The following is a 15,273-nucleotide window of genomic DNA, read 5'->3' as shown; positions in this document are numbered from 1 at the left end:
ACAAGTTCCATTCACCTCTTTTTATAAACCCTGCTACCCATTTTTAACCTTCTTGCCCCCATCCTCAAGTTGACCAGTTAAATGCAATCTCCTTTTCTGCTCTCAAATACCAATCCAAATATAAATCACTTTCTCCATTTCCTGTGGTTAATCTGTTGTTAGATAATAGATGAATGCACTTCATCCTGCAAGTTAAATTATTTATTTTTCAGAAGGCAATTTTGCCAAAATGACAGTCTAGATTTGGACTTCCTTTCTTTTGAAGCCAACTCTCAAGCATACCTAAAGAAATGCAGTCAGCCATTAATCAGTTGGAGTCCAAACTTGAAATTTTGGCCACCTGCTTTTCAGGCATTAGGAGGTCACCAGTGGATTTCTGATCAGGTAATAATGTTATTAAAATTGTACTTGCGATGACAGATCAGTCATGGCACAGGTGCGTGGAGGCAAGGGAACCAACAGTGAAACTTACTTAAAAGACCTGAGAGACACTTAGCAAATTGTGGTTATTTTGGAGAAGACATTATACACACTTTTTTTTCATGGTTTAAACACATTTTCTAAACTTTCTATATCATGTATTTTTGTGTGTGTTAAGAATATAAAATAATAGATTTGACTTGAAATAGACATGGTGGCAGTGGAAGGAATCTGGCTTCTTCTTTCTGACAAACTGCATTATTCTCCCCAAATGAGAAAATGCCTGACTTCCCTGCATGTATTAGTGATGACTTCCAGAGAATGGCTATGTCCCTGGCCAGTCACTTCTACAGTAAACTGAGTTCCTCTGAAGTCTTTATGGTTAATAATCTAAAGCAGTCTTTCTGGAGACTGTGAGCTGCTTTAAATTAATTTGATCAGAGTAATACATCACACAAAGTAGCATTTGTTTAGTGACTTTTATCCAGAAGATCAGAGGAGCTAAGATAAGACATTGCTTTGTATCACAGTAATAATTAAAATTGTTATTCAATGTGAGTAGAAATATTGAGAGTCCCGTTTTATATTGGGTCAGCTTAAAATGAGAACAAACTAGAGGACCTTAATTTTCTTTTCAGCAGTTCAATTATAGGAACATTTATTCTTGCCCTTCAAGTTATCATTTATTGGGTACCAGCTGTGTGTCAGGCACTGGTTTGAGAGTTTGAGATACTTCAGTGACAAAATAGAAGCGTATGTAACAGTGGAGTATCTTAGAAAGCGATTAGTTCTAGTGATAAAAGGGAAGATGAGGAGTATTGGGGGAGTAGATTGTGATTTTCAATCGGCTGTTACGTAAGTAAAGATTTGAAGTTAAGTCAAGAAGAAAGCTGGGGAAAGTGCACTCCCTTAGGGTTGAGCAATGCACAGGCCCTTCCATGCCCGCCTGGCACATTCAAGCAACAACTAGGAGAACAGTGTAGCCAAAACAGAGAGCCCAGGGTTTCAAATTTGAAATAGCAACATTCTAAAAAAAGCAACTATTTCTAGTCTTTCCCGTACTTTGAAAATATTTACTTGGAATTTAAATAAATCAGTTGCAAATATTTTTTCTTGACTCATCGGTAATAGTCTCTGGCAAGCACCTCATCCATCATTGCTACAAGGTGGGGCTGATCCCCAGCCAGGAAGGCCTCTCTTTGCCACACCACACACATTCTCTAAGACCAGGGCTCTCTTCTGATCAGAAGACTTTAAGCGTCTTCAAAAGCCTGAAGCCTGTTTGGTTTCTTTCTTTCTTCTTCTTCTTCTTCTTCTTTTTTTTTTTTGTTTAAGAAATACTCTTAAAGTTGCAGCCATAAATATAGATTAGAGCTTAGTAAAGATTCTAAAAATTTGAGTCGTAAAGGTACAGAGATACTGCTCATCATCTCACATTTAATCATCACATCTCAGTTGTCTTAGCAACCTACACAGTGTTCTCATTTGCTTTTCAGTAAGCCAAGGATGAATGGGTTCTTTGTTCATGTGTTTATGAGTTTCTATCACCTGATACTTGATGTCTTTCTGGCATGCTTACTGTGCCAAATAACTGTCTTTATATTCTTAATGTTCATGTAACCAAAATTAAACTCTGCTTTTCCTAAAAAAGTAAATTTCTAATGGAAACATATCGAACCTCAGATAAACATTAATAAGCTTATATTATAAAATGTTTTCGTTGTAATTATAATTAATTTCCACAGCTCAGCAAACTTGCCACACTCAGTTATCAACAGGTTTGACCTACACAGGCATACTTGTGAACCTCAGAGAAAGAAAAAAGCCTGATGACAGAGCTAGGTGTCCAAGAGTTGATTCCCCCAAACTCACATGCTTGCTTCTCTCTGATGCTGTCTTGGAGTGTATATTCTCCTATACTACATTTATCTCTAGTTTTCAAGTGTGTGCTCTGCTCAGTCATGTCCAACGCTTGGCAGCCCTGTGGACTATAGCCCACCAGGCTCCTCTGTCCATGGGATTTTCTAGGCAAGAATACCAGAATGGGTTGCCATTTCCTACTCCAGGGAATCTTCCTGATTTAGGGATTGAACGCACGTCTCTTGTGTCTCCTGCATTGCAGGGGGATTTTTTACCACTGTGCCACTTGGGAAGCCCAGGTTTTTTCAGACTCATGCCATAGTAAGGTGGATGTGGCCCTGCTCACTTGACATCTAAGCAAATGGGGTAGACTGTCTGAGTTCAGATTCCAGCTGTTTGGCCTTGTTGCAAACTATTTTACTTCTCTGTGCCTCAAATATCCTTATCTGTAAAACGGGAATAATACCATTCTCCCATGGGGTTCTTTAAAGGCCTAAATGAAGCAATGTAGGGAAGACACTTAAGTACCTGCTACATATTAGGTGAATTTAAACAACTGGTCCTATTACAAATAGTCATAGCGATAGTATCGAGAAGTGACAGCATGATATAAAAGAACGGAAAAATAATGAAGCATAAATGTGAGAATGCAAAATGCTTAATCCTGTGGGATGTTGTGGCATGGTGCTAGAAGCCCTGTCTGCATTAGTAATGTCTGAGCGAAACCCTTAATACAGTGTAATGCCTCTCATTAGTTGCTCACCTTGATTCTTTAGGTAAAAGTTAAATTGTGTTTATCATCATAACACATTTTAGAATTATTTCTATAAAAGTGACTTCCTTTTAAATGTGCTGTTGATTGAAATATTCTGTTCTATAGGCTTGACTTAAATAAGAGCTTGTCTGTTGCATTCTGTCATGTGATTAGTTTGTAGAAATTCCATACTTCTCAAAAATAATATCATCTTTTCAAGACCAAAGCAACCTTGTTACATGAAGTGATATTGTTGTAGCCACGTGTTCTGGGAAACAAACTCACTCAGATGGACAATGCAGATAGTGGAATGCAGTTCATCACATCGGCAGGCCAAGGCAGAGTCTCCTCTTGGCCAAGGCCCCTGGCCAGTTTTTGGGAAAACCTTATATAACCTAAGTGTACGTGCTCAAATCCACCTTCCCAAATTCTCTGAAACTAGTCTGAACAAAGGAAAAGAAAGATACAATCAAAGGTAACCCATGATAAACCTGTGATTCATATGCCTTAACCCTAGGTAGTTAACAGTGGACAGTTATCAATAGGCCTGTAGTCAAACCCCAATAAGCATAATAGAATTTATGATTCTATTTGGTTACACGGATATTTAGGGTATTCTTTTAGGTGACGGAGACTCTTGGTACGAGCGCTGGGGCTCTTCCATTGAGGGGGTCTGGTATTCCAGTTGGTATGTCATTTCCATAGATCCAGGGAATAGAGCTCAAAGTCCACAGTCCGACCCAAGATGGAGTCCTGTTCTGTCTCTTTCCTCTTTCAGTACCCCCTCTTGATGCTCTTAACTTAGACTATGTGCATCACTCGTATATTGCACCCTGGCTCTCCAACCACCAGTTTGGGAGAATGACACCAACCTTTGGGTTACAAAGTTCATACTACATTGTCAAATGCAGGGTCCACAAAGCAGAACTATCAGGCAACTGGTAACGTGGTACGTACAGTTTTCTTCCAATTACCCTTCACCCCGGATACGACCGAAGTCCAGAAAGGAATGTTTTCATTTGACATTGCTTTTACCTGGGTTTTCATGTCCTCTAAAGCAACTGATACATTGACAGATCAGTCAGGAATATATACACAACATTCAACCTTGATTATAGCACAGGTCCCTCCTTGAGCAGCTGTGAGCATGTCCAAAGCCATTCTATTTTGAATTACTGCTTTTCTTATTTGGATTTGTTATTCATTTAAGGTTTACATGGCTCTAGCACCATCTAGGAGGGCCTGTTTTGTGAAATTAGTCAAGGTCTCTACTTTAATCATAATATCTGTTGTCCCTATAGAAGGTACAAATAAGACAGCTATATACTCATGCCATTGAAATACAGACCTTGTCCAACTAGAATGTAAATAAGGTAGATTTACCAGGGCTTGTTGTAGGTTAGGCTTTATGCTGGCATGGGCAAAAGTGAATCCGAGTGTGCAGCGGCCTGCCCAGCCGATTGGTAACCAAGGCCAGAGGTTAGGCCCACAAAGCCATTGGGTTCCATTGGGTGCCATGCAGCAGATTACAGGGTTATAGTTCCAATCAGAGCCTGGCCAATAGATGGACTGGTTAGGGTGGTATGTAACCTCGAATGTTTGTTTATATTTTGGGGGGATAGGTAAATCATATATTTTAGTTCTTTTGGGTCTAATGGAGGTCACCAAACCCTACCCTTTGTTCCCAGCATACAGTGGCGGGTGTAATTAATTGACCCTTTTCTAGGGTCATCAAAAAATATTCATCCCAACTTGGTAGAATTGTTCAACATACCTAGAGGCCTGTCCTTCATTGCTTATCAGGGAGCTTTTTCCTTTTGTTCTTTAAATATGAAGTATAGCCTTTTGTTACTCTTATGAAACTGGTGTTTACATCAAATGTAACGTCTATTGACTATAGGTCTGGCTTACACCAAGAGAGCAGAGAGAGATTATAATTGACAAAAGAAAGGAAACTCTTTTCTTATCATCCCAGAAAAAGGCACAGTGGTTTAAATCTCCTTGGTGGAGCAATGACGTCCACCAGGAAAGTCCACCCATCATAGACAGAGGCATAGCTCCACATACCCACCAGTTGGAGGTGTTGTGGAAGTCCGCGTAGGAATGTGTCCATGAGATGAAAACAATGTCTTGAGTTGAAACATAAGTTATATTCAAAATCACGTTGATGAAGCCAAGCAGCAGGAGTTGATTATGCAGCTTCATCCTGAAGGGGCTTGTCCAGGACCTTCTTTTCCTTCTTCTTAAGGATGATCTTTGTCTCTCCAGGGTCAGTGCGGTCCCTCTGTGCAGCCCACTCAGCGTTTTCTGGGTCTGCATGGTATGTCTCTTCATCCTCATGTGGCGGATCCAGGGAGTGACACCTTCAACTTTAACAGCTCTAGGGGTGGTTAGGCAACAGTATATGGACCTTCCACTGTGGGGCCAAGGAGTCGTGTTTCCAGTCCTTGACCCACACCTGACCCCCGGGCACAAATTCGTGAATCTGTTCCCCAAGGGGGAAAGACACCCTTTCTTGTACAACCTTAGTTCCCTGATTTATTACCTGACCCAGCTGTTCCATCTGCTGTGAAATCTCATCTCCCCTTACCTGAGGCAAAGTTGTTGACGCCTGTTTTATTATGGGAGGGGGCCTCCCATACACAATTTCGAAAGGAGAAGAGCCATGGGACTGTGGGGTCATCTTGAGTCCGAAGAGCCGTCGGGAACAAATCCACCCAGGAGCAGTCAGTCTCTGTGATCCGCCTGGAGACTCTCTTTAAGTGTCCGGTTGGTTCCTTCCACCATCCCAGAACTCTGGGGCCTGTATGCTGTGTGTAATTTCCACTTGATGTTTAACATTTGCTTACATGTTATATACTAAATCAGCTACGAAAGCCAGGCCATTGTCTGATCCAATGCTGGTCGGAAACCCAGATCTGGGAGCTATCTCCCTAAGCAGGCACCAGGCTACTTCTGATGCTCTTTTGTTATGCCCGATGTCCGAATCCCCGAGCGGGAAGAGAGAAGGCCTCCAAGACAATGCAACTCGCAAAAAGGGAAGTTTATTGCTGACTCGAGTCAGGGCTCCTGCCGCATCCAATGCAGTGGTGCGGGGTCAGAGAGCCCCGAGCCCAAGCTGTTACACAAATTTATAGGGTGAGCACATGCCATTGGTAGTTGGTTTAAGGGGATTGCAAAGCAATTTCATTGGTCAAAACTTTCGCGCGTGCGGGACTTTCCCGGGGGTTTCTGCCCCGTTCCTAATTTCCTAATTGGCAAACAGCGGTCAGTGTTAAGCAAAAGCTGATTGGTTGTATCAGGTGGCCTGATAATCTTACGACCCAGAAGTAGGAAGGCCTACTCCTAATCTAAGCTGCCTGCCATGGCTTTACTTCTGCTCGCCTCACACTTTCAGTCCAGATAGAAAAAGCTTCTACCCATCTGGAGAACATACATACCATGACCAGCAGGTAATGGTAGTGTCGGTGAGGTTTCATTTCAGTGAGGTCCACTTCCAGGTGTTCAGAGGGCAGCGTGACTTTTACCGATTCCCGGAGGTTTCTGTCTGTGCCAAGAGGCAGCACTGACCTGTGAGCAGGCAGTGTTGTTCTGAGATTCTGTCCTGCACAGGGAAGAGAGGCGGGGAACCAAGAAATATTTTTGAATTAGCTCTTCCAGTTTATCATGGCCTAGGTGGGCCGCTTAGTGTGTTTGACTTACCAGAGTGGGTGCCAGCTCCTCCGGTACTGATAATTTGCCACCTGGTATTCCCACCATCCCTTGTCAGTCTTGATGGCCCCGTCTGCTTTGGTTAGTTGATTTTGGGCTTCAGTGTATTTTGGAGAATCCAGCATTAGCTCAGGCAGCTCTGCCAATACGAGAGCTTTAATAGGGGCTTCACTTGTCCCCCCAAGCCCTCAGCTGCTTGTTTAGTGGTCTTATCTGCCAGTCTGTTCCCTGAACCCAGAGGGTATCCTCTTTTTGATGTCATACACAGCAGTGTATGACTGCAATTCTTTCTGGTTCCCAGCAGCCTCTAATAGGGTCTTAATTTCTTCCTTATTTTTATTATCTTTCTCACTAGCTGTCAAAGTCCTCTCTCCTATACAGAGTCCTGTGACCATGTACTGTGGCGAAAGCATACCTGGAGTCTGTGTAAATGTTTGTCTTCTTACCTCTTGACAGCTGGAGGGCCCAGATTAGAGCTTATAGTTCTGCCCACTGAGCGGACAGTGTGACGTCAGGCAGAGAGCTAGCCCCAGCGCTGGTTTCTTCCATGACTGCACGTCCCGACAGTCGCCCTGTTTCACCAGGTTGGTGCCACTGATGCACACAACCAAATCTGGGTCCGGGGCTGGCTGGTCTCAAGTCAGGTCTGCTGGCACATTTCCTTGCAATCATGTGAGGGCCCACCTTCTCCCACAGGAAGGAGAGTGGCCGGATTCAGGGCCTGACAAGGCTCAGTAGTAACACATGGGTTCTCACAAAACAGTCACTGCTACTGAGTAATCTGGGATGTTGACAGCCATTTATGGGGGTCCCCTCACAGGAGAGTGTTGTCCTCATGTGGGACTTTTACAATCAAATCTTGGCCCAAAGTCAGCTTGGTTGCCTCCTGGACCAGCAAGGCAACTGCAGCCACTGCCCATAAGCATCCCAGCCACCCAGGGGCAACATTGCCCAGAGCTTTCGCGAGATAAACCACGGGTCTGTCCCATGTCCCCATAGTCTGGGACAAGACTCCCATAGCCAGCTTGTCCTATTCAGTCACGTAAAGAGTAAATGGCTTAGCAAAGTCAGGCAGGCCTAAGGCCTGACGTAATTGTACTGGGTTTGAGTTCTATCACCAGTGGAGCTTGTTTTGCCAGCCTGGGGGGCCGGTTGTGTTCCACCCAGACCTCAGGGAATTGTTGAGTGAAGTCTCTCTCTGGATTGTTTAGCCCATCCAGTTTCCCTTCCGGGAGATTGTGCAACCTCCATTCATCTTGAAGGGTTACCGAGAGGAAGAGTAAATAGGTGGTTGAGCCCACTCGAAGAGTGGGTTTTTCATGGGTGGGAAAGGTAACTTGTGCCCCCAATTTAGACAGCAACTCTCTTCCCAACCAAGGTGCTGGGCATTCAGGGATGTGTAAAAATTCCTGAGTCACTTGGTGTCCCCCCATCTGACATTTTCAGGGTAGGCTTGAGACACAAAGGCTGCCTTTATCACCATCTGAGACCCAGCAGCCTCTGGATCTATTGGCGTATAAAGTCTACAGGCCTCGTGCAGTCTTCCGTAGAACTCAGAGGGTGATTCGCTTTCCCTCTGAATCACTTCGGAGGGTTTTGCCACACTCATAGCTTCTCGGGGTCCCCCCTTGAGACCTTGTAAAATAGCCACCCGATGTCTCTCCAGGGGGCCCCTCCCTTCCCCTGGGTCACAGTCCCAATCGGGCCTCTCGTCGGGGGCGGCTGGTCTCCCACCGCTGTGGGTTTGCAGTGCCCCAGGTGCCGTTTCTCTGAACCATTTTCTGGCCTCAGTGAGGATCCTGTGTCTCCTCAGGGCTGAAAAGGGAGACTGTAGTTGGATTATGTCACCCCATGTAGGCAGCAGGTTTGACAAATGGTCTCCACTGGCCTAGTCATGGCTCGTGGCTCCCCGAGTACCGTGGAGCGTGTCTCTGCCAGTTTAATGCACCCGCAAAGGAAAACGGCTGGAATAGCAGCCGCGGGGGGATGATGGTGGTGCCCACATGCGTCCTGACCCGGAGGCTGCTGCAGCTCTCTGAGGGGCATCAGGAGTGGGGTTCTTGCCCCTGTTCCTTGGTGGAGTGCAGCCTCTAATTCCTGTTTTCTTTCCCCTTCCCTTCCGTACTCACTGGGAGAGGTGGATACAATCTAGGAGGTTCGGTGAGGTGGAATTCTGGGGGTGTTGATCAGAGGTCTCCATTGCTGGGATCAGAGCCTGCCGAGACGGCAGCTCTACGATCTCCAGGAGAGCTGGCGGAAGAGCAGCGGGACTTCACCTGCTGCAGGAACTTCACCTGGCCCTGGATGGGGCATTAAGGCGGTCTCCGGTCCTGGTGGAGCAGTGGGAGGCGAGCGCGTCATTATCCAGTATAGGGGAGGGGTCAGGTCATCGTCGTCCAAATCCTGTAGAATTTCCTTTTTTATCATCAGTCAAGTTTTGTGCCATTAATATTTTTCCCTTTCCCTTCTGGATACAGAACCTTGTCCAAGTAGGAGGGTCTTGAGCTGACCCTAGCCATGAGTCAGTATATGGATATTGATCCTGGTGTCCCGGTCATATGGATATGACCACTGTATAGACTGCTTCCACTATTTTTAAGTTTATGGTGTCCTCTGGTGGCCATCCTACTTGCACAGGGGGCCATTGGACCTCACAGAGTATGTGGAGGCGGTTAGGTGTCATCCGAACCCCATAGTCTCCTCCAAATCCCTTCTTTAAATTTTTAATCATGGACTCCAATAAAGTTGCCTTAGATTCACTTCCTTCCATCTTGCTTACCTTCTCTGACCTTCTTCTACTTTTCCTTTTCATTCTGTCTACAAAGTTCTTGGTACCCTATGTACTTCTGATATTTCCACTCAATGAAACACTTAAATTGTCATTCCGAATCCTTCCTAGCTGGGGTGAGAAGAGCCTTACCTGCCAGATCCCAGAGGGAGAAGGGGGATCAGCGTGTCTTCACCTGCCAGTCAGCACAGCCGAACCAGAACACCACGTGGTCCAAGAATGTTTCTCCCTTAAGTTTTAAAGCCCGTTCTGCCTTGATGGGCTTGATCAGATGTGGATGAAAACACAGATGGGTTAAATATAGCACATCCCAGGCTTTCTCTGGAAAAGCCAATCTTACTCATGTATCTCCCTCCTTGTAGCCTGACAATTCCGAGGGGGTCAATAATTTCGCAGCAGATGGGACACCTCCTTGGGGAGGGTGGAATACAAGCACTCAAAGACCAACTTTCTTCTCCTGACAATCTTCTGGCGATCGCTTGGTAATAATTTTCCCCAAGACGGCATGGACACCACCTCCTAAATGACCTTCACAAATTTCCTGCCTAGGTCCTAACACGCTCATCCACCTGTGTACCAGGCAATCGCCGCCACCTGCCTGTTCCATGCTCCTGTGGGTTCGTGCCCCTTCTAGTCCCGCCCAGGGGGGTGATCAGGCCCACTCTTCCACCCTGCTGGGTGGGTTCCTCCTCACCTGAGCGCTCAGTTCCCCTGCTGCCGTCATTACCTGCTAACGTGAAAGGTCCGGGCATTGAGAAGCAGAATCCTTCCAGAAGGGCGAGGTGACTTCCCCCCTCTAGAAGATACGAGCTGCAACGAGCCGCAAGGCCTCAGAGTATTCCCAAATGGGAGTTGTCTCCTCATAGTAAGGGTTTTCCCGTCCTATGCACCAAAGTTGTAGCCACGCATTCTGGGAAACAAACTCACTCAGAAGGACAGTGCAGATAATGGAGTGCAGTTCATTACACCGGCGGGCCCAAGGCAGAGTCCCCTCTTAGCCAAGGCCCCCAAGCAATTTTTTTAATAACGTTATATACTCCAGTGTCCTTGCCTGGAAAATCTCATGGACAGAGGATCCTGGTGGGCTGCAGTCCATGGGGTTGCAAAGAGTTGGGCACGACTGAGTGACTAACTTATATACCCTAAGTGTACGTGCTTAAACCCAGCTCCCAAATTCTCTGAAACTAGTCTGAACAAAGGAAAAGAAAGATACAATCAAAGTTAACCCGTGATTCATATGCCTTAAACCCATGATTTGTATGCCTTAAGCCTAGGTGGTTAACAGTGGACAGTTACCAATAGGCCTTTGGTCAGACCCCAATAAGCATAATAGAATTTATGATTTTATTTGGTTACACAGATAATTAGGGTATTCTTTTAGGCGACTGAGAGTCTAGGTATGAGCCCTGGGGCTGTTCCTTGGCGAGGGGGGCGGGGTTCTAGTTTTCCAGTTGCTATGTCGTTTCCACCTGGGCTTATAGCTCAACATCCACAGTCCAGCCTACGATGGAGTCCTGCTTTCAAGATGAAGCCTGTTCTGTTACCTCTTTCAATATAATCCTGTATTATTTATCTCCTACAGGTTACCCATTTTTTCATTTTCTAGTATTCTTCTGATGGAAGATCCAGAGTCCCAACTAATGGGGATGTTAGCTATCAAGCTTGGGAAAAAGATGATTAATGTGGTTTGGCAGAGGGCCCTGGGAGCAGCCAAGCCTCCACACAGCAGCTGCTGCGGGAGCATCAAGCCTGGCATCCAGTGGGAGACAGAACCAGCTGCTGTAGCTCAGACGCTGACTTTTGCTCTCTTAATCATAATGTCACAAAGGTGCTCTTGGTGTGGTTATTATTCTCTGTTTCTCATTATGTATTCTTTACTAAAAAAAGAAAAGCAACGCTGGTTACAGCAATGTAGAGGGAAAATGAGGTGTGTGTACATGACTAGACCCATTGTGTGGATGACCCACCAGTGTTTCTCCAAGGGGAGACTTTAAGAGGCAACTCTTTGTTAGCAAGACTGCCCAGAATATTGCTGGACTGTCAGGACTGCCTTCTTCCAGGTCTCAGTAGTGACCCTGTCACTATGAGAAGAACCCCAAATTCCCTCGTGTGTTTTCCCAATAGGTGCCTCCTTGGGTACCCAATGACTTGTAATCAGAGGCGGTTACTGTGTATCTTAAAGAATGCATATGTGTCTCATGTATGTTTTTAAGAACATGAGAAATACAAAGCTTAGAAAATGATGCTAATGAAGCCAGCCTTCCAGAATCCCAGAAGGAGTCACTCAGCTTTGCTGGGGAAATGCGCTCTCTTCTATAGCCTCTGATAGTTAACCTCAGCCGGGACTCTCAGGGACACTTGATATTGGAACAAGGGCATTCATGTGAGAGTATAGACAGCAAAGCTCAAACTCTCAATAACTTAGCGAAACAAAGCAAGATTGGTATCCCAATAACATCATTTGACTGTAGGTGCTACTTAGACAGTCAATAAGCTTCAAAATCAGAACTCAAGGCCTCTTCCTGACAATGGGAAAGAAAAATGTAAGGTTTCACAGTTATTTTCAAAGTTTCTATGTGGCCAATGCTTCTTTTACTCTTTCCATTCCATTTCCAGTCTATTCAGTTTCATCTAACAGATTCTTGATACTAATTGAATTTTACTTTGTGGAAATTTTTTTCTTCATGTAGGGGGAAGTAGTGATCTTTGAGGAATATTAGGAATAGTTGGCTTTGGTCAAATCTCTCTTTGATTTCTCATTTAGGAGTGCTGTAAACAAGGGCTGAAAAGTTTTGGAATTGATTTATTTTACTTGCATGTATGATATACTCCTAAATTCCTTACATTACATCATTTTGTGCATCCTTTCTCCCATGGTCATGCATTGAGGGTCCTTTTAATTAAAGTGGAGGGGCTGCTAAATCCAATTGGAAGAAGATAAGACATGCAAAATGTAGGTTTGTGTTCAAGTCAAGAATCAGATGATTAGCAAAGGAATGCTTGCTTGTTTTCTACCATGGGACTCCAGAGAGTAACCAAACTGGTTTTACAAACCATATGAATTGATTCTGTGTGTCTTGGGAAGGGTGAGAGGTTGTTTAAACTAGTTTATCTGAAAGACTTAGAGTTTTTTGTGTTTTTGTGTTTTTTTTTTTTAACTTTTTAAATAATCTCTCTTTTTCTCACAAGAAAAAATTTTATGCAATAGACTTTCATTAAGTTGAATTTTTACCTCTGAAGCGAAGTTGCATCAGTTGGTTGAACTCTCACTAACTGAACGACTGTCAGGACAGGTTTCCATTTCTTCTTATTTAGGGAGTCAGATTCATCCAGCTGCTATTTTTTTTTAATCATATTTTTCATGTTACTTTTATCCAGTGGGCTTTTCTATCGATATTGTCAGTAGTAAGAGTTAAATGTCTTAAGTCTGACATGTGTTTCTTATTTCAAAGTTCTCTCCTAAAATTGCTCCTCTTGCATGCATGTTATAGATTTGTTTGAAAACTTTGGTTTAAGATAGCAGAGTCCAAAATTTCGATGAAACTGTGGACTTTTTTTTTTTTTTTTTTTTTGGCAAATTGTCCATACTGTAGATGGGGGATAAGCAGTTTCCTAAAGAAAGTCCTTGAATGACTTCTTTAAATAGAGGCCAATTTGCAAATTAAAATTGTATTTAGTAAAATCCTGCCCCTAACTGTTAACTAGTGAAATGTGTACATAAACAAGAGACCTGCACAGGGTTGCTAGAGTTGATGCAATCTCTGCTCCATGATGCGGAAGGGTTGGAATTGTTTAAAGATTAATCATAAAGCACGTGGGTGAAAGTTAATTAAATAAGTATAAGGTACAGCATCACTACATGGTTATTCATCTTCTGGCTAGTGAGTGCCTTCCAAGGTCTGCAGTCTTTCACTCTGCTGTTTAGAGCAGTGCCAGCTCAGGTCATGCCAAATCCAGGTCAGTATCTGAAGGGAATCAGCTTGCTTTGCTCGTGGATTTTCTGGGCATAATTTATACATGCTCATTGTTTTTTTTTTTGTTTTGTTTTGTTTTGTTTTTTAGTGTCAGACCAAGAGTATTTATGTCATAGTTTATTTTTTATGATTGTAAACCACTTAATCTGGAGCAAATATAAAATTATTGCTAATGAAGCATTAAGGACAAAAGGAAATTACTTTTGTTAAACAAGTACTTTAGTATATTTTCTCCCTCTTTCAACTCGAGGATTTCTATGTGAAACTGGTATTCAGTATTACTCATTATCTGGCTAGTTCACTAGATCAAGATTCCCGTGTGTGGTATAGAAAAGTGGGAAAAATTAAGGAGTTAAAAACAGGTTAATATAGGCTGTTGAGGACAAAAATCAAATGAGAGTACTTGTGTTTTAAATCAAGACTATGTTTTCAGTGAAAATATTTTCTAATAATTCACAGAACAATGTTGTCAACTTTGACAACATCTGCTGAAAATCAAAATATAGCTAGTTATATAGCACAGGATTCTAGCAGGAATTTATACTGTGACATGAAACAAAATTCTCATTAAATGACAATATTTTTTATTTTTCTGACCTTAAAAGTAGTCTCCTGACTTTTGAAAATGTTCACAGCCTTTTTTGTTCCTCCACATTAGATGGATAAATTGACAACAAGCCCATTTTATTCCAGAGTAGATTTCTTAAATTCTACTCTGGGAAGATAATTGTTTAATGACAGTGTATAAAATTTTGTCATAGTAAAAACAAAATTGGATAAAAGAAAATACAAAGAGAGTTTTGTATAATTACTGTAAAAACATAGATGGAAGGACCAGTTAAACAGTTAGATCTAAAAAAATGGCAACTCAGGTTTCCAAATTTCATAATATCCATAAAGATTTCATGCTTTCTCTGACATTACTTGATCTTTTATGTTTCTGGATTTACACATAAGAATAGCAGTGTGTTTATCTACTTATCTCTAGGTTATTTGCATTTATTTATTCTCTAGTTAAAAGTTTCATATAAAAATGAAACATATGTGCAAAACAACATCATTACCAAAATTGATCCAGATAAAAGTGAGAAAATTACATGCAAGCCCCCTTGTATAAACAGTCTGCACCAATATAAGGACTTTATTTAGCAAAATTTATGAAAATTGACTTTGAATTTGTGCCCTTGGACATCATGTTCAAAGCTTCCACACTTAAGTCAAGGATAGTAATATAGTATACAAAGTATTATTGGTTACATTCTCTTTTAACAGTGTTATTTTTCAAAATACCTTTGAGGTGTTCTAAATTGTGATCTGATTTCCAACCAACTTCAGTTAGTTAGCATCTGCTCCTTTTATGTTAAATTGTACACTTTTTCTTACTCACTTGGCATGCATTCTAATCAATTCTAACCTCTCTGTAAGAATGGCGAAAAAGAGTTTGAAGTGACTCTTATGGTCAGTTTTGCTTTTGGAATTAAAAACAGCTCAAGTTTTTTTTTTTTTTTTTTTTTTTTACTTTGTTCTATCATTCTCTTCTTAAAAAATATCAAATATTACTCAGCCTCAAAAGGGAACAAAATTGGGTCATTTGTAGAGATGTGGATGGACCCAGAGTCTGTCATGCATAGTGAAGTGAGTCAGAAAGAGAAAAACAAATAACCATATATCCATGCATGCATGTGGAATCTAGAAAAGTGGTACAGATGAACCCAGCTCCAGGGCAGCAGTAGTGATGCAGATGTAGAGAACAGATGTGTGGACCC

The 15,273-nt window shown here is 42.7% G+C and overlaps 1 protein-coding gene and 1 pseudogene across 11 annotated transcripts in view; one reads left to right on the top strand and one right to left on the bottom strand.

Annotated features, from left to right (window-relative positions):
* The window catches only part of EYA4 (EYA transcriptional coactivator and phosphatase 4), a 299,810-nt gene that overhangs the window by 159,946 nt on the left and 124,591 nt on the right, over positions 1-15,273 (top strand). The window lies entirely within an intron of this gene.
* LOC136162915 (endogenous retrovirus group PABLB member 1 Env polyprotein-like) lies at positions 3,831-5,239 on the bottom strand (annotated as a pseudogene).

This window comes from Muntiacus reevesi, chromosome 3 (genome assembly GCF_963930625.1).
Source record: "Muntiacus reevesi chromosome 3, mMunRee1.1, whole genome shotgun sequence".
Classification (NCBI taxonomy): Eukaryota; Metazoa; Chordata; class Mammalia; order Artiodactyla; family Cervidae; genus Muntiacus; species Muntiacus reevesi.
This window is presented reverse-complemented; position numbering and strand designations above follow the sequence as displayed.